General features: G+C 50.3%; 1 long non-coding RNA gene across 3 annotated transcripts in view; it reads right to left on the bottom strand.

The window, feature by feature from the left end:
- The window catches only part of LOC140256550 (uncharacterized), a 39,333-nt gene that overhangs the window by 10,385 nt on the left and 11,145 nt on the right, over nt 1–17,803 (bottom strand). For all 3 annotated transcript variants that reach the window (XR_011904805.1, XR_011904806.1, XR_011904804.1), the window contains one exon: nt 12,921–12,990. This is a non-coding gene — a long non-coding RNA (uncharacterized lncRNA). The remainder of the gene's footprint in view (nt 1–12,920; nt 12,991–17,803) is intronic.

The raw sequence follows: 17,803 nt of genomic DNA, 5'->3' as shown, positions 1-17,803 counted from the left end.
GGGGTCAGGGTTGGGGGCTGAGGGAACAACCCTTCGAGGACCTGACCATCTTCATACGGCGAGTCAGAGAATATTAAGAAAAAATGCCCCTGATGTCCTGACCGCCCCCCAACCGCCCCACTGCCCCCTGGGGAAGGAAGCAGCAGACAGGGCTTAGCCCCCAGCCCCACATGCTTGGCTGGGCTCGGCAGCACCGTTCAGCTGGAAATGCCCACGAGTCTGCAGAGCGGCATGTGCTGGGGAAGGGGGAGGAGATGATGACAACGTTTTCCATATATGCAAATGCATCTGCACAAGGTACTCAGAGGGAGACAAAACAAAGAGACCTCCGAGACCCGCACAAAGGCGAACACCTCCGTACACCTATGATGCTCTCGTGCAGTGCTGCTCACAGGTCCCCCCCATCCCAGCAGATAGCAGCCCAAAGAGAGCCTCACCGAGCAGCACAGCACAAGCTGCCAACACAAATGCCACAACCCACGTCCGCCTCCAGAAACAGATGCACCTTAGGAGTAAGAAGCTATTCCTGTCCGTCAGCTTAGTCAGAAAGGAGACAAGCTGTGATGCAAACCCAACATAGCCCTGCCTCGCTGCGGCAGAGGTCTGGGGGCTGGAGGAAGCCCAGCTCCCATCATGCAGCTCCTGAAGCCAAACCACCGCCTGGAGCTCTTTTGTTTGCCGCGGGAGATTTCTGGACATCGCTACCAACAAACCATGGCAAAACCTCACACAGAAACCCAAGGACCCGAGTGGCAGCGCAGCATCCTTCCCATGACCACTGTGACAAAATGAAAGTCTCTGTGCAAATATTTCTGCTAAAAAGGGGAAGCTACTGCCAAGTAAGCAAATCTGTGCTTTTTATCCAAACAAGTAGTCACGAACAGTTTTATTGCCACATCCCTCTGCTCCAATACACATGGATATGCACTTGACATGTACAGAATCTGGAACAGAGCTGTGGTTTTAATAGGGCAATGCAGACACCATATGAAATAAAACTCTACAGAGATTAGCTTGCCAGGACTCAAGGCTGAGAAAAGCTATTTGACGGCACTGAGAAACAAGGACACTTGCAATTCTGCTCTCATTTCCGTGCTGTAAATTTGGGCAGATTTTACTGAATGCAATTAAATCCTCACTTAGGATTGAACCCAGCATGGCTGAGAGCAGAGCTTGGTACAAGAGTCACCTCTGGGCCCTCCTCCCTGCCTTGCTCCGAAGAAGTTGGGAAGGAATTGAGCACAAAATGGGTTGGTAGATCCCAGCCAATGTGGCCATTTCAAAGAGTTCTCCATCTGTCTGGAGTTCCTTCTGGCTGTTCCTTCCTTACCCACAGATTTGCCACTTGGCTCATAAAGCCTTGGCTGCAGGGGAAGGTCGACACCAGCCTCTTAAGCATGGAGATGCAGTGAGATGTGGGCAACTCCTTCCCTTTACCTCTAATGGGGTCTGAAGACCTCAGGATCCTTCAGCACACATCTCTGTGGGCTGTTCTTGCCTTTCAAAGACCTCAAGGGTCACAGAGTGAATCCCACGCAATAACCTTGCAAGAAGCTACACAAGACCCTTCATTAACGTTTAATTGAACATGCTCTACATTTTACCTTTTCCTAAGACAGTGAAGTGCTGGCAGACCTCCTCCCCTGCCCGCATCACCCAGGTAGAGTCACCTCCACTGCGGGACAGGCTTGGCAGGCTCTGAGTGCTTCTGTGACCTTAAATCTATCTATCCCTGCCTTTAAATCCATCTACCCATGCTCCTTCTCCCAGCCATGGAGATGTGTAAATCTCAACATCTCATTAAATAGATCCGCCGATCGCTCTGAACGGATTGCCTCCCAACATAACTTTTCAGCTGGTCACTGTCCATGAGCAGATGGTTTTACATGACATTTATTCATGCAAATTGCAGAGGCTGTAGTCTGGTTCCCCAGTTAGAGCGTAAAAAATTACAGTTTAGATGCATAAATGCTGGCACCATCAGAGAAGGCGAGATGAGACTGGAAATACTTCCCTGGCTTTCAATGCAGCACATGAAAATTTAGAATGAGTCCTCATCAGATGGGAGCTCAGCAGAAACAACCCCCCCCATCCCCCAAAATACTCAGGGAGACAGAGAAGGCCACGTGCAAAGCTGCAGCGATACAGAGAGATGAACTTCTCCTGCTGCATGTGCAGGAACCTGCCACGGGGAGAGTGCACACGACATTTTACGTCACTCACAAAGCCTACCCCGTCCAATAAAGTGTGGAAGTAAAACAAAGCATGAAATCCAGGCATAAATTAGCATCCCTCCAGTCTAGCTTTATTTGTGCTGCTGCTGCTGTGGATTAGCATCTAGAGAGCTGACAGGCTGATAGGCAGACAGAAACGGGGAGAAATGAAAAAATCAGTGGGTGTCTTTTTTTCCCTACAGTTCCCAGGACGTCTGCCATCAAAGTGCAGACAGTGCTCATCCCTTCAGGACCAGAGTTTTCCTATCTTCCCTGGAGAGCAATAGGATCTGCAGGGAAGCAAATCCCCCTGAAACATTTGTGCCTGCACCCTGCAAAGATGGCACCCGTCATCTGACTGCAAGCCCAGCACATCCACGCCGGTATCCCTCCAGCAGCATTTGCAGAGAGCTGCAGAGAGCTTTAGGACAGCACCTTGCTGCAGGCATGCAGCAAACACCCTGAGATTGGCTCCGGATCATGTTCACCAGCACTCAGGGCAGCTGCTGGCGGCCACGGCCAGGCCTGGTACCTGATCCCAGCTGACACGACCAGGATCTCACGCCAGCATCTCCTCTCTGTTCATGTCAGCAATGTGTCACCGCTGGCTCCGCAGGCAGGAGACCTGCCGAGAGCATCCACTGTGCTGTCACACAGCTTCCCCCTCCCCGGGGCTGTATGGCAAAGCAAGCGGTGGTCAGCACAGACGCCCCTTCTCCCTGGAGCTTGAGGTCCCCTCTGCCACCAAACCTCTCTCCCTGGTGCACCTCTGTGAGACCCACATCAGGCAGCAGAGGGGAACTCAGGGCGGATGGTACCACTGTGCCCAAAATAGGGGAACGACAGCAGTGAATGTGATTGCGTTCAAAACGACCTGCAAAACCCATTTCCTCCCTTGCTGAGCTGTTCCCAACTTCATCAGGCTCTCAGGTCACAGGAGATCTCAAGTCCCTGCCCGTCACTTACAGAGCCAACGAGAGAGCTCAGTTTTTAGGCTAAGGAAAGCAAATTTTCAGCCATTTTCGAAAGTGGCCTAGAAAACGCAGAGTAATTCTGCATAGCCATAAAGCTGATCCCTCAGGGGTACAGTGTACGGTTTGAACAACCCAGTGTCCCCCTGCCTGCCAGTGTGACACTTACTGCATCTGATCAGAGGATGCAGGTCTGAAAATTCACCATTCTGTGATTCAGGATGATCAGAGGTGGCAGCAATCCCAGCAGCTGGGCTCTGCCATCGCAGTGGGCAGGATGTGAATCCCGCAAGCAGGCATCTGTCTCCAGCTCCGAATGGCCATGCCCAAACGGGGCGGGAGAATTAGCCCTTGCACAGATGAAGATAAGTAGCCCAAGCCTTTGTTTCCCTAAGTCATGTTGCAAGCTGTGGATTAGGGAGTGGAGTCACCACATCCTTAAGCTCTTGCGGCAATCACACGCACTCATTTAACCTCTGGCATTTGGGATGGGAGGAGGCAGAAGTCTGCAAGCCCACCAGACAGAGCATTCAGCAACACAGACAACTGCAGGTAACATCTTCCCTCTGCAGGGGAAGCCCTAATGGGCTCCCCAGCCAGCACTTATATACGTGAACCATTTACTTCCTCCCCAAGCTCCCAGCTTGCTCTGCCATGTCACCCATGAGCCTGATCACAAGCAACATGATGGGTCCCAGCTTAGCACCCGCTCATTAGCCCTGCAGTTCCACTCCTCAGTTCCACCCCATCGGGAAAAGCCCAGCCTGGGGACAGTGCAGGACCAGCACTGCTGTAACAGCTGCAGATGAACAGCGAGGGCTGGTAGCTGAAAGCAGACCTGAAAGAACCTCAGAAGCCACAGGACCAGCCCATACAAGTCCCAGCTTGCTGCTGCAGTTTTCCTTCATTTTGGTTAGCTCCAGTACGTTCCCACATTAAAAGACATTTAAAACCACACTGGTTACAGCGCATTCAGACGTGTCCATTGGGGTGAGGATGATGTCTAGGTAGCACATCACAAACGGGCTGAAGGAGCACATAACCCTGCAAGTCTGCTCTGAGTGATGAGTGATGAGCACCTGGATGGAATGTACCTGAAGCAACCCAGGTTGCTCCTGCACAGCCCCAGGAGGACAGCACAAGGACAGCATCTCCTCTGGCTCTTAAGCAGAGTCTTCCACGGTGCTGAGCACAGTGCTGAGTCCAAAGAAAGTTTTTAAAGGCAGTGTGCCTGTGCAGCCTTGCCTCCACCACCTCCATAGGCACGTACACACATGGACATCCCTTGCTTGGCCCCATACAGAACAGGGCAGCTGGGAACAGCATTACCAATTACTACATTTCAGAGACTGAAGCACAAGCTACAGAATTTTGCTTCCAAGTTTCCCTACAACCAGTGGCTTGGACCACTCCTAAGAGTCATTGGTACAAATAGCAGGATCCAAACCAGCCCCCATTCAACCCGATGTAAACCACAGTGCTTGGATTTGTCAGGCTCTCCTTCACACCCTGTTTGATATTATGAAGTATCCTACACTTCCATCCTCCAACTTTGAATACCAGCAATATGACTACCCAAAATTGCTAAGGCTGACTCAAAAAAAAAAACCCAAAAAACAAGGAGATAGAGAACCTCTCTTCAGATTGGCAATTCCAGGCCCAAACGTGCCTTTGTCTTGTTTCCAGAGTTTTCCCTGTAATAATGATGCCCATAAACCCGTTTCTCATTAGCACCATTTGATTCTTTTTAATCGAGACTGAAGCTTCCAAGCAGCCCTTGATTCCAGGTGCTGTGGTTTTGCAACAAACACCCCAAATCCCAAGCCTTGTGATAATGCCCCTGAGAGCCATTCTGGCCAAGCCTTGCCAGCTGCTGTTCTACCCAGAAGGCATCCACCCGAGAGAACAGAATGGCAAGAGAGGGGAGGAAGGATAGAAAACAGCTATTTCTGGGGCCCTGAAGCGACTGTGGCTTGCTAGGTGCTCAGCCAAGCTCATCCATAAGGCACACTCAGCCTGTGCAAACCTGCCCTGATGCCTTGCACCTTCTGTGGCTTCCTGGACATTCTCCTCTACCCCCCACAAAGCACAGAGCAACCGTGGCCACGCGGCAGCAGCCCGCACACTCCTAACCCAAGTCTTTCTGCCAAGCCAGCCCCGGCACAGGGCACGCAGGCAAAAGAGCTGCCTGAGGAATCCACGCCAAGCGGCGCTGAGCACGACCTTTCTTCTTTACAATGGCAACCTGAATCCTAAATACTGGATTTCTAGGCACGCATTAAAGCCATGAGACAATGGGGACCATGAGGCTGGGGCTGGCTGCAAGCCAGCTCCTGCCCTGCCAGCGTCCTACATTTCCCATTTCCTTCTTTTTCACCCTAGCAGATAAGCAAAGTCCCGCTAAGCATGCAGAAGCTCGCTCATGACCCAGGGACTCACCCCCACCGGACAGTGGATGCCTGAGAAAGATACAGAGAGGTCTTCCCCCCCTCTCCCTCATACAAGCATCGCTTCTCCTTTAATTGGTTTCATTCATGGCGGCCCTCCACTAAATGTAATTATGCCAGGCTCTCTCCATCTGTCTGTGTTCAGTGTTTTTATTTTCAATCTTTATTTCTGCATTAATTCCCACTCTGCAGCTCACATGCACAACAATGTCCAGGACCTCACGAGGACGTGCAGGCACCAAATGAAGAGCCGGATTTGACCCTAAGTTTCTCCTGGCTGGACCCACTGAGCATTTTTTCATGGGGTAAGCCCCATACCTCAGCTGCTCTCCACAATACCCACACAAGCGGGGTCTATTTGTGAACACTCAAGAGCTGTCTGGCAGCCCAAGAAAGAGGAGTTATCTTGATTTTGTCTGCACCCCACTGATATAGAGGTATCTCTGTGCTGTCTTCCCAAGCCTGGTGCCTACAGCTAGCAAGGGGAGATGTCTGCTCAAACGGGCATGAACTCCTTTTGTCTTTTTCTTTTTGCATGAGGACAGCATTTAGTCCTACAAAAGCAAACACGCTAATTTTCCTTCCCATGAATGCAGACAGGGTGAACACAGCTGAGCACGGGAATTAACAAATCTCAGCTCTGCAAGGGCAGCTCCTATCTGCAAAGAGCCGAATGCTCCCAGAAGTATCTCCTCTCTGGAGTACATCACCCAATGGTCCCTACATCATCTCTAACTAGAGTGGGTAGATCTTGGGGGGATACAACATTGCAAGGCTTGTTGGCTTACAGAGAGACCAAACCCAGTGACACATACCCTGGGCAACCAAGCACCATCTGGTGACCGCCGGCTCCCGACACAATAGCCCACGTTGGCATGTTTATGATAGAGACCAGAGGCGGATTCCCATTATCCCCATCGGATCCTGCGATGTGGTTTCAGGAGAAGGACCACGAGAAGCAGATGGGATAGCAGAAGAGAAAAGAACACGGCGAGACAGACAGACAGGAGAGATTTATACGAAGCTAAAGCGCATACCCATAAACATGGGATAAGCAAATAGCGTGTAAGTATGAAATTAAATGCGGGGAATCCACGGTATCCAATAATCAGTCAAATATCTCCTTCACCTCTTTTTTTTTTTTTTTTTTTTTCCTTTTAGTTTGTCATCAGCATTTTAAAATGAGATATTTATGCCAATAAGTAACCCAGTTGTATTCTGTAACCCCGCAAATATTGGCTAGGATCTGAGAGATTCATCCTGACAGACAATTCATTTTTACAGTTATTTTTGGACTCCCGGCTTTCGTGGAACACCGGCTCTCTGTGTTGGATTTTATGCCCCTGAAATGTATTTACAATGCATGGCATCTGTATTGTGCATTACACACTTAAATCGTCGCTTTTCATTCGTCGCTTATAAAAAAAAATAATAAAATAAATAAGTAAAAATTGCAATATCCTGAAGCCCCAAATACTCAAATTCAAAATATTATTGGTATGTTTTCAGAGTAATGCTATAAAATCACATTGTGTTTTTAGATAAAGGAGGGAAAAGCGATCACGAGGAACATGGATTCCCATGATCTGGGAAGAGGAGGAGCCTGGATTTCAAGCCAAGATAAATGCAAAATAAAAATAAAAGCTGGGGGGGGGAAATATTAATAATAATAATAATAAAATAAAATAAAAAAAACGACCCACCGAGGTTTATTTTCTAAACAAAAACATTGAAACATTTTGTCATTTAAACAAAGGGAGGAAGGCGGGGGAGGCTCCGCATCCTTCACTCGCGCTCCGCAATGGACAAATACTATCAGAAACAAAAAGCATGGCATAGTTAGCAGGAGCAGAGCTTAGTGCTTTAGATTTAATGATATGTATTTAAGTTCCTTTTAGGGGAAGCCTTCTGCAATCGTTGGGGGGGGGGCGAGGGGGGGGGTGAAAATCATGGTTTTAAAGGCTTCTGTCATTGTTGCCTACAAGCCGAGCAGAAAGGCGCTTTCTTTGTCATCCAGGGGTTTATGGAAACACCTTAATGTGTCCTTTTCATAGGTGAAGCAAGGCACACAAAGCAGCGGCGTGCCAACGCGTCCCCCCCGCCATCGGAAAAATAAATAAATGGAGGAACGCGGGGAAAACGGCCATCGTAATCCACCAACAAAACGACAGCAAGGATGGTCTATCTCGGTAAATATTGCACGTCTCCTGCCAAATCCCTCATGGGCTATTGTCCCGCCATCCCCACCCCCACGCCACCCCTTTTATATGTCATTAAGGATTTTTCGCATACAACCAAACGAGCAGAGGGGGAAGAATGCGCGCCCGCTCCTTCCCCACCAGTTGGATAAGCCATGACGAGGCGGCTGGGAGACGGCGCGCGGAAAACACAGGGCAAATTAGGAAGTATGTTAATTCAATTAATATCACAGAGGGGCTGGCGGGCGGGGGTGTGCGTATATGTGTGTGTGTGTGTGTGTGTGCAGATTTTCCGCCCGAGGAAGGAGGTGGCAGAGAAAGAACTGGGGCATGCCAGCTCCCGTTATTGTTCTGCCTTCATTGGTAATTAGCAAGATAAGGAGGGGACGGCGTGAGGGAGGCAGCGTGGTGAAGACGAGGCAGCGCTGCACCCCACCTCATGCCCATGCGGCCATCTTACAAGCAGCGCTCGCCTCCCTCAAAATGGCCGCCAGGGCCCACGCTACCTCAGGGCCTGCCCCGGTGGGCTGCCCTCTGCCCAGTAGCTGGCACATGGGGCCTGGAAGCATGGGCAGCCATGCTGCTGCCCTGAAGACAAAGGGAGACAAGGAGACGCCATCACAGGCCTGAGTGTGCCCACAGGCAGGGCAGGCGGCCATCTTAGCCAGGCCGTTCATCTGCCACGCCAACTGTGGAGCTTTACCCCAGCGCCATGGGGAGAATCCCTGCAGTACAGCTCTCCTTCACGAGGCAGCACGCATTGCCATGTGTGCCTGACCACTGCAGCGGCTGTGCTCTCGCTATGCCTGTCGCACTAGGCAGGTCCCATGTTTGGAGCCATGAGGGCAACCAAGGCCTGCCCAGACACCAGAGAGTGAACCATAGAACTGTTTGAGTTGGAAGGGACCCTCCAAGGCCATCTGGTCCAATTCCCCCACACTAAACAGAAACACCTACAGCTGATCAGGTGCTCAGAGCCCCGTCCAGCCTGACCTGCAGTGTCTGTAGGGATGGGGCACCCACCACCTCCCTGGGCAACCTGTGCCGGTGCTTCACTGTCTTCATGGTAAAAAATCTCCTCCTTATATCCATAAATCTTCTCTCTTGTACTTTGAAACCATTTCCCCTTGTCCTGTCACAAGAGATCCTGCTAAAAAGTCAGCCTCCTTTCTCACAGCCCCTTTAGAGGTACTGAAAGGATCCTGCCTTTCTCCTCTCTGAAACAGTATAAATCCTGAACTGAAACTGCAGAGGCACCACTAAAGGACACACAACCTTCCTAAACATCAATTTAAGACAAGCTTAAAACAAAATCTGTTATGAAAGGAAAAGGCAAAGTCATATAGACGGCGCAGACAAAGCTACACCTGGTGTTTCCCATTTAATGGGAACTTCACAATAGAAACATTGGTGTTGTTTGGTTGTCCAAGCGAGCAACACCAGACACGGAATGAGGAACTCTCATCCGTGGTCATGGGCTGTCCTCAGGATGGCTATAGCAATTACTGACATAAAAGCAGTGTTTGGGAAGCATTTCATGTGTCTTTAGCCAAGATGGGGCTATTTGCATGGCAAAATAGGCACATGACACACATTGAAAATTTGGCATCTGCTCCACGACTCCGCTGAGAACCAGAGCACGCATTACCCGGGCAAGAGGGCGATTACAGCCACACGCAGACAAGCTGTGTTGTACATCTCGGTTAGACAGTGTAACATAAGGGATGGCAGGCTGGCTGCTCCACTCTGGCGTTGTCTACATGGAAAGCCCCACCATTATCATGACAGCACTATAGGTCAACCGCTTCTGCTGCTCATTGCTCCTCTTGTATTCCAGGCCAAGACTGGCATTCTCGAGTTGAGCTTAAACTGCCTCCAGAATGACGTAGCCATACACAGGACAGTCCTGCTTCTGCTAAAGGAAATATCCATGGAGGTTGTACACATACAGCTCCTTGCTTTAAAATCCACCCCCCAACCATGCATCTGTAGCTAGACCTGCCCTTCGGCTAACCTTTCTGTACTCCGTGCACTTCTGGGCTGTTCACAGTGCCCGTGAAACACTATTACACCCTGCTTCCCTTGGGTGCTAATCCTGCTTGTCAACCCAAAGGCAGAAACAGACGGTGGCTTGGCATTTTGATTACATTGTGATCTGTTTGAACCTTCCAGACTCTTTTGATGTCTGTGCAAATTTGAAAGGGGGGAGTCACAATCCTCCACAATGAAACTCTGCTACCGCACGGCAAAACTTCTCGGGACTCCTGTGTCTGTAGGCAGCGCTGGATTTGGAGCAGGGAGGGGAGTTACAGCTCCTCCAGGAACAGCCTGAATTTCAGACCAACCAATTCTGGCCCTAAGCGGAGAACACTACGGGGACAGCGTGTTGCTCTTCAAACAAATGCATGCACAGGGGGGGTGTGCGCATGCACAGAGACACCATATTTATACAAATAGATGCATTCATAGGAAAATGCAAATAGCATCCTCTTCTGTCCCAGGCTCCCTTTGAGCTCCTGACATCCCAAGGTTTCAGAGGAGTACAGCCGAGCCTCAGATCAAACATTAGCCCTGCGGGGGTTCCCTCAGGGAAGCAGCCATGCATCGGGGTCTCTTCCCCGCTTCCATGCGAGGTTTCCCGACCTGGCCTTCCTTGGGTGCTCTGTTCTGACACACGTACAACGCGCGCGCGCGCATGCAGAGCCTTTCTAAAAGGCGCTCTGGGAATTGAGCTCCGCTTCTTCCTTCTTCCGAATCAGTTGTCATAAAACAGCTTTTGTTTTATTTTTAACAAAGCGACAGAAATAACCTCTGCTCGCAGCCCTTCCCCCTCACACAACCCCGTCCTTTGGCACAGCAAGCTGCCCAGTGCCCCCAAGGAAGTGGGCAGCAATGCTTTCTAGAGCATGGAAACAGCTCCTCTGCCCTTTCCCTAGGGACCATTCCTTGGATGGAGAGTGAGGCAGTTGAATGGGAAGGGGGCATTCCAAACATCCCCAACCCAACTCTAGTTGTCCCCTTCATCCCTACCCTCTGAGATGCCCACTTTTGACCTGCATTTTTCCTTGTGCTCTGCAAACCATGGTGTCTCTCAATCTTGGATGTCACTGAAAGGTGACCGTGCAGCAAGCTATAGGCTGGCATACAACCTGTGAGAGCTCAAGCTCTGCTGTCCATGGCACATCTCTTTCTTCATGCTGGCTAAGCCAATAGACTTGTCCCTCCTCCTGCATGGTCTTGCTCACCCAGGCCCAGGACTCAGACATGCAGAGACACTTCTTGATGAAACCCATCAGTGGGTGAGTGGCAGCTGAGCAGGTACTGAGCAAGACGTGGGGCCAGACAGCAGCCAGGGGGGAAGGCAGCGGGTGGAGGGAACGTGCCTCAGGAGGAATACTCACAAAGGGCTGCTTTCATTAATAAAACATTCCCCCCTCGGTCGCCTTTTGATTTGGGTGTAAGAATTAACCCCATCTGCCCAACAGCACGCTACCTACCAAGTCATCTCTGCTGAGGAAGACCGTCTGACATGTGTCCGCTCAATTGCTACGCCTCCCCCTGCCAGTGCTCCTCAGCTCTCCAGACCCCCTCCAAACAGCTCATGAGCCTCACTGGGTCTGCCCTATTGAAGAGATCCTCTTCCCACAAGATAGATTAGACCCAGTGAAAATAGGCTTAGTGAAAATACCATTTCACTATTAATGCCCCTTCCCCCCCTCCCCTCTTTCACACTCTCACACACCCAGAAAGATTATAACAAATCCCAGTCACCTTTTGCCCCTGCTAACTACTGCTCCAGTCTTTGCACTGCATGCCGTCTACTGCGAGCTGGAGAGCCGGATACAGGGTAGTGCTTACACACAGAGACACACATGTAGCTAGCCAGCATTGGACACACTCAGCCACAGTGCACAGCTCTCCCTGGCATGAGCTTGCTTTGCTACAATGCCCAACCTGTCCCTCTCCGCTGTAATTGCTGTGCCTGGTCCTTGGGCATCAGCAGAAAGTTGCAGCAAAACCTGCACTGGTTTAATCTCTCCGTTCCAAATTGGTGGGGGGTTGCTTTTACGTCACCAAGACATTTCTATTCTCTCCTCTTCTGTTTTAAATAAAGCCAAGATGAAGAGATGCTTTTGAACAGACAGCCCCTTCATTTTCCAGAGGTGTGTTTTAATGAGTGACTTGCCTTCCAAAAAGGGGCCGGCAGAGGGGAAGGGCAGCAGATCCTCCACACAAATTCAATAGCGGGTAGGTTGCCATGGGCTAAAGCATTTCTTTGCACACATGAAGGGAAGGGACTCCGGAGCACTAAGGGTTTTGCCTCCCATGAGTTATAGCTCTACCCTTCAAGAGCGGAATAAATGCTTTATCCCATTGCAGCCTGCGATGTATTCTACATAGATGGATTGATTTCCCCTATTGTTCTTAATAAATCCTGGCGCATGAAGAAACTCACTGCACAGCCATTTTTCCTGCCTTGTTCTACCTTGCAGAAGTAATAAGGGTCAGATGTGACTGCGGTGGGAAGCAAAGGCCGTACACAAGGAGGTGTATGCAGTGGCTGTGCTTGGTGGGTGCAGACAAGCAACACCCTTTTCTCTGCTTATTCTTCCTGCCTGCATCTAAACCGAGGAACAACAAACAAAAGCGAAATGCCAAACCAACTGCCCACCTGAATGACTCCCAGCTGCACCTCTCACACCACCTCCCAACTACACCACTCCAACCTGTTTTTGCTGTAAGGATTTCTTCCTCCCTACTGCTTTCCTTGCTTGCACAGGTTTGCACCCACCCTCTTTCCCAGTTCCAGGAGGGTGTTTGCTGGCCGCAGCCTTGGTGTGTGGCAAAGAGCACTGCTAGGCTCTGGAAAGCAGGTAGGCTTTGCACAGTCCACCTTGGCTGTTTGCCTCCAGCTCCATACAGGCTCACTGGGTAATCACCGCTGGCCATCTCTAGCAGCAGCTAACAACTGGCCCTGGTTCAATAGCCTCACTGGGAAATTTGGCTGTGGGAGGGAGGGATCAGGTCAAAGAGCTGCTCTCCCATTGCACAGAGGGACTCAGTCCTTCAGTATGACTCCCAGGGACTCACCTCTCCTCGCACAGATGGAGACGTCCCATCCCTTCCCAAGGCATCCCGCTCCATGAACTCGCAGTCAGCTCTGATTAAGGAAAAGAGAATTTGTCTCAATTAGAAAGTGGCTCCTACAGGTATGGATGGATGTCAAGTAATTACCAAACACCGCTCACGAAGAAAAGGGCTGGAAAAGAGACCTTAAATTTGGAACCCTGCAAACTCATGCACACAATTGCGTCGAGTGAGTTATGGACCTTGGCATGCTTCAGAGTATACCTTGTGCAGATGCTTTTGAGCCCGTCCCCTCAGCTGAAATACACACGGCCACATAAAATACAGCCAGACACGACCACGTCCTCTAATAAGGAAATAAAGCGGAGCGGACCTGCACTGCCAGAGCCCAGAGAGCAACACTGTCTCTTTAATTTTCTCCCTGGCTATCTCATCCTTTGCACAAACTCTTTCCTCCCCGTGGCTTCTTCCAGCCTGGTGGGCAAAGTGGGAAAACATCATTAGGGAGGAAAAATAATTTAGTTTGTTAATCAGTATCCAGTGGTGGGAAACAAGAAAGACAGAGAGCAGGGCTGGCGGTTAGGGCTTAGGAAGGGCCAGCACAAAGCCCACCATTCATGACATCTGGGGCTGGGATTCTCATTGAATTAAACAGACACAAAGAGCAGAGGCATTTCATGCTCTCTTCACAAGAATTATCATATCTCCCTGGCACTAGGAAACCTTCAGCATGGGAGAGGGGGAGAGAAAGAGAAAGGGAGAGAGAGGGGAAAGCGGGCAGGCTGGGTAGAAATATGGGGCAGGGTAGAGGAGGCTTTGTTCCAGGCTTGGATTTATGGATGGGATGTAGCGCGGTGCTTTGCTGGGAGAGACGGGGCCCTCACGCGCTGGGTCTAATAAGAATCAGCAAATGTGAAACAGGGGGCCCCTGTGTACCATGAAGCTGGGAAACCCGCGTTTGACAAGCCAACAGAATAACCACTCGCATCTCAAGGCTGCAGGAGGATGCTGACGTTCGGAGGAGATGTGTCGTCTCGTGTGTGTGTCAGCAAGGAGAGGGGAGCGGCAAGGAGCATAAACAGGAGACCAGGCAGCATCGTTTGGTCATGAAAATTAATTAGCTAATATGCAAACCAGAGATGCCCTGTGAGCGTTCCCCACAAAGCTACGGTGTGTGCTGAGCCTGTGACTGGGAATGACAGGGGCAGATTAGGCGGCTCTGTGGGATGTGCCTGGCAGCAGGAAAAGCACAGCCCGTGCAAAAACAGTGAGGAGGGGATGGTTGGGTCCTCAGGGAAGCCAGAGAGCCCAGGAGACAGGTGTGGGAGAGAGTGGGCACCAGGCTGAGGCCAGGCATCACACTGCTGCAGCAGCAGGGATTGAGGTGGAGATGGAAAAAAAAGAGCCCCTTCTGGGCCTGGTGGCAAGTGAGAGCACTTAGGATTTAGCAGAAGCTGTCATTTCACACAGGCTCACACAGCAGAGAGCCATCCTGTTCTGTCTCTGGGCATCACCACTGGATCTGCTTTAAATACTAATTGCTCTGTGACCAGGACCTCAGAGCTGCTGGGGGACTCCCCATAGTGTTACCTGTGAGAAGAGGGGACAGAACTCTGACCTCACATCCCCAGGGTACTGTGACCCCATGCACCAGTGCCATAAGCAGATATCACAGCCCGGTGATGAAGATGAGAAACTCACGACCAACTTTGCATGGCCCAGTCCCCAAGGTCTCAGACCCCACCACAGTATCATGCTCTTTTTTTTGGAGAAAGAAGGTACTGGCTGCAATTACCAAGGGGGAAAAAAAAATGGTACTAAAAGAGAATGAAGAGATGCAGCAAGCAATTGGTAGGAAAAAAAACAGAGAATCTCCTTTGAGATGGGATGTGTGTGGTGAACAAGGAACGTGCTGGAAACAAAGGGATGCAAGGAGAAAGGAGAGGCTGGGATGGGCATCGCGGAGACATGGAGGTAAAAGTTGAAAAGGAAGCACTAATTAGCACCCAGACCATCACTTTCCATTAATAGCTTGTCACCGTTTCCTTGATGTTGCTGAGAGCAGGAAAGTTGGTATGTGTGATGCTTACCTGTCTCTATCTCATTAACAGAAGTCAGAGTGAGAACAGACGTTTATTGCCTGCATCCAGATAGACAGGCCCTTTGCTGAACTGAGATGTGGGAGAGAGGGGGAAAGTTATGAAGAAGATGCTCATGAAACACCGGGCAGTACCCGCACAATGGAAACCCCAATGTGGATAGACACTGTGCCAGCACAGGAGCAGCCCCTGTAGGGTACCAGGCTGCAGGAACCCACAAGGCAAAAATGGCTGGAGGCCTCTGATGTAAAACAGAGAGATCTAAACGTGTCCTCACGGATACTGCAAGGCAGAATGGAGAGAATTCCCAGGAAACAAAGAAAAGGAAAAAGAAAGTCATCTCCAGCAAAGATAAACCTGCATTGCATACCATCAGCTCCCAAGGAAAGTGGAGAAAATTCTTCCATCAGTTAAAAAAAAAAAAAAAAGAAGGTACAAGAACTCCCATATAACGCACAAAGGCCTCTGTTTTCCCTCCAACATGTGCTCCATGGGAAGGAGGACCCAGGCAGAGCACGTCGGGAGGTGTGACGCCGGGAGCACACGCGTGTGCACCCTCCTAAGGCCACACCACCTTACCCAAGTGCAATTTCAGTGAACACAATGAAGATTCCTCAAGAGAAGGAGCCCAAACCTCCCTAGGAGCGAACAAGGCAAAACCAAAGGCAAAGAAAACATCGTGGCTGGTGCTGGCAGAACAAAGGCTTCCCCCTTTCAGCTTGGAGACATCTTCTTGGCCATTGAGCTCAGATCAAGTGTAGGCTCTGTTGACTCCCCCACCTATTCAAAGAGCACTTTCAATAGTCCGATTGGGCTCCGCTGTTCTATGGCTTCTCTACGCCTGCATTTTTCATCCCCTACCAACGCCGTTAATGCCACATGCAGAAACCCAGCCCTGAAAAGGCCTCGTTTGAACTCCGTGGTCAAGCACTTCACAAGTTAGGAAATGCTCAATTTACGGCTGTCCGTGCAACCTCAGTTCCACCTCGCCGTGCATCTACCCCGACCAGGGAAGGAGGGAGTGAGCTATAAATAGGCTGTGACCGAGTCACTGCAGCCCGAGATGGGCACGGGCAGCAGAGGCTGAATTACATGCCACGGCCAAAGCGCAGTCGCGCGCCCCGACCTGCGAGTGCTTGGTTCGGTGCCATAAACCCTGTACATTTTTAATCGGCAGAAATCACGTGCATTCTAAACATACAGAAAATGTATTATTTATGCCTAATAAATAATACATTGTTTATATAAGCAAAAAGAAAAAAAAAAAAAAAAAGCAAGAAAAAAAAAACCCAAACCCACCCAACCCAATTGTACGCAAGTGTAGCGAATTCCCCTCCCTCCTCCTCATGCTCATCGTGGGGAGAGGGATTTCGAGCCCGGAGCCTCGGCACAGATTTCTGCCACTATGAAATACAGAGCTAATGTTATCTGGCAGCGGCAGAAGGCTGCTCTCCCGGGGTCGGCGGTGCAGGAAGGCGAACCGCTGGGGCTGGCAGGACCCATGCACACAAATGCAATTTCTTTTCTTCCCAGCATCGAGTTTGGTGCCGGGAGATCGGGGCACGGATCGGTTGGATGCGGAGGGGGCTCCTAAAGGCGGTCGCGATGGTTCTTCCATCCAACCCAGCCGTGCCAGGGCACCGCGCTCTTGGTTTGTTGTGATTATTATTCCGGAGAAACAACACATTTATTTTTCTTCCCCCTGCCTCAAAGAGGCAACTGAAGGGAAATTGCGATTCTGAATGATTCATAATTCAGCTAAACCTGAAAGGAATTTAGGGGACAAAGAATAGGCATCGCTCTCCGCCGAACAGCTTCCCCCCGCCGAATTTCAAGGGCCCGCAGCAAACAATGGGAGTGTCAGAGGGTCTCAAAAAGAGAGAAAAAAAAAGTTCAACAATCTTTACAATAAAAAGTGTTAGGCAACACAGAGGTCAGAGCCGACCCCTCCTATAATAAATAGCAGCACGATCTTACATTAACTATAGGAGACATTTTAATGCAGTGCCGCAGCTTCGCGCTAATTATACTTTTTCACCATATTTTGAACCTTAGAAAAAATGTCATCAGTTAATTATAACAGATGAGGGAGTGTGAAGACTTCCTCAATAAATAATGCCTTGATATCTCATATCCAACACGCTGCGCACACGGCTCTGAAGGTGCCCAGAAATATGTCCTCGCAGGAAATACATCAAGAAATGATGGTCCCATAAGCTGGCTTTGTTTCCAAGCCTTGATTTTCGGCCCAATAATTAAGTGATTTTTATGGATCTGGGAGAGTAAAGGTCATGGGACTGCTGGGATGGTGCCAGAGAGATTCAGCGTAAGGGGGAATAAAATAAAATCCCAAACCAAAATGAGACATGAAAGACATGCACGCATGCAATTCGGTGCTGCCAGCTTTCCCCAAGTCCCATCCTTCTGCTCCTCCCAGCATCTCTGTGGCAGCCTTGAAGCCAAGGTTTAATGAAAGCAGGATGGTGCTATGGAGCAGGGACCCATCCCAATGGAGCAGGGACCCACATCCCTGTGCTACCACGGGGTGCCCATCCCTGCAGAGGCTGGTGGGTGTCGGGGTAGTGACGGAGCTCCGAGCACATCACCCTTCTTTCAGCTCCTTCCCCACCTGGCACCCCACACTTCCCCCTCTAAAGGGCTGGGATTTGGCGTGGGAAAGATGGCTTCGGGCTTTTCACAAATCCAGTATCCCCTTGAACCAAAACCAATTAGCCTGGCCCAAGGTCCTGCCATTGAGGGACTGTCCCTTCTTTTCAAACCCCCGCG

This window comes from Excalfactoria chinensis, chromosome 10 (genome assembly GCF_039878825.1).
Source record: "Excalfactoria chinensis isolate bCotChi1 chromosome 10, bCotChi1.hap2, whole genome shotgun sequence".
Taxonomy (NCBI): Eukaryota; Metazoa; Chordata; class Aves; order Galliformes; family Phasianidae; genus Excalfactoria; species Excalfactoria chinensis.
The sequence above is the reverse complement of the archived record's forward strand: the minus strand, read 5'-3'. Positions and strand labels throughout refer to the sequence as shown.